The 1,646-nt window shown below is 32.8% G+C and overlaps 1 protein-coding gene across 1 annotated transcript in view; it reads right to left on the reverse strand.

The window, feature by feature from the left end:
* TBC1D22A (TBC1 domain family, member 22A) overlaps positions 1-1,646 on the reverse strand; it is a 55,324-nt gene that overhangs the window by 44,201 nt on the left and 9,477 nt on the right. The window lies entirely within an intron of this gene.

Consider the following 1,646-nt stretch of genomic DNA (forward strand, 5'->3'; position numbering starts at 1 on the left):
AGAGTACTGACCTTTTTTTATTAGTCTTGTTTATTAGTTGAAAAGGCAAGCATGTTTTGCAGATTAGGTAACTAGAACAGAACAGGAATCAGAGAGGACACCTTTTGGTGATAATAGTTTGAAAAGATAGATATGACTATTAGCATGTCACATGAAGCAGCAGTAGGACATGTTCGCTTTATACTGTATCTCAACGAACTGCAAGAAGAATAAGCACTAATGTGATCAATTCCAGATAATTCAAAACTGCAGGGGGCAATAAAATTCAAATTTATATGGATGGACTAGGAACATAGAGAGAAATCACTATGCAGTTCAGTGCAGATAAATTAATGAAGCTGGGAACAAAATTAATCACATTCATTTCAATTAATACATTTTATAAAGTTATTGAAAATTTTCCATAACATCAGTTTGGCAAACAGTTTTAAAGGACATAACAGATTGCTGTTACAGACTACTGTGTTTATGAACCATAAATAAAAAACAATTACTATGTTTAATCAGATTTAATATAGATCTAGAATGTATAAACAACTGTAAGCACAAATAGGAAAATCCTACTTTTCAAGCTGCTGCAACAATACGGGTGACCACTGTGATGAGAAAAAAAGACACATCTAATAAGTTTTCTTTCTAAGTTTCATTGCTGGAGAACCACCCTAGAATTCTTTTATTATAGTACACAGAGGCAACCAGTTACTGTTATGAGATAATCTGAGATTACACAATTTGTAATCCTGTAAAATTATGGAATTAATTTTTGCTATCAGATTAATCAAAGGCTCAGCTATTCTTTATATGTTCTGTGAAGACTTCACAACATTATCTACTACTTCTGTAGCAAAGGACTGGCTAAGGAGAGAGCACCCCACTCAGCGGCTTGTAGTGCTCTCTGCAAAGGTTTTCTTTTTAGAGATTTTGTTAGAATGAGTAAGAGAAATAGGTGAGTTTTAAAGAAGTGCAATGAAACAGAGCTTTTGAAGGTGAATATAGGATACAGCAATGTAAGTAAATTTAAGATAGGAATGCTTTACCATTTCCATGGGTGCTCTTATAAGGGCATTCTATTATTTTTACCAAGGTAGTATGCTAAAACTTCAATATGTTACATTGTTCAACTTGGAATAAGTTGTGACTAAGTAGAAAAAAAAGTCACCTTAACACGCAGAACAACTTTACATCTTAAGAAATGAGCTGTTTCGTCTTTGAAAATTTTGATAACATGCTATGTTGCATAACAGTAGCGTTACAATGTTATGAAGCTTTCTTAAATCAAGAGAACACAGTATACCAAGCTTACTGTTGGTTGTTGTTTGATTTAAACATACATGTTTCTGACATCCAATTACATATTCATTAGCTACATGTGTGTAAAAAAGCAGAAAATTAGTTGAAGATAAAGAGGGAGTTCAGGAAGTGCTTTAATAGGCTATTCTTTAAATTGATATTACAAAACCCATCATATATCTGCTATGCTGAGGTTACAACTTGTTTGTTGTTATAAGTCAGTCTGATTTTATCAACAGTTTGCTTACATTGCGTATGCATAGTAAACGGCTCCCTAAGACGTACAAGGCTACTTAAAAACACAAGTCTAACAAATTTAATAGAATTAAACTTAAATTGGACACCAGACAGACATA

The sequence above is a fragment of the Haliaeetus leucocephalus genome, unplaced genomic scaffold (genome assembly GCF_000737465.1).
Source record: "Haliaeetus leucocephalus isolate CR32 unplaced genomic scaffold, Haliaeetus_leucocephalus-4.0 Scaffold751, whole genome shotgun sequence".
NCBI classification, from domain to species: domain Eukaryota; kingdom Metazoa; phylum Chordata; class Aves; order Accipitriformes; family Accipitridae; genus Haliaeetus; species Haliaeetus leucocephalus.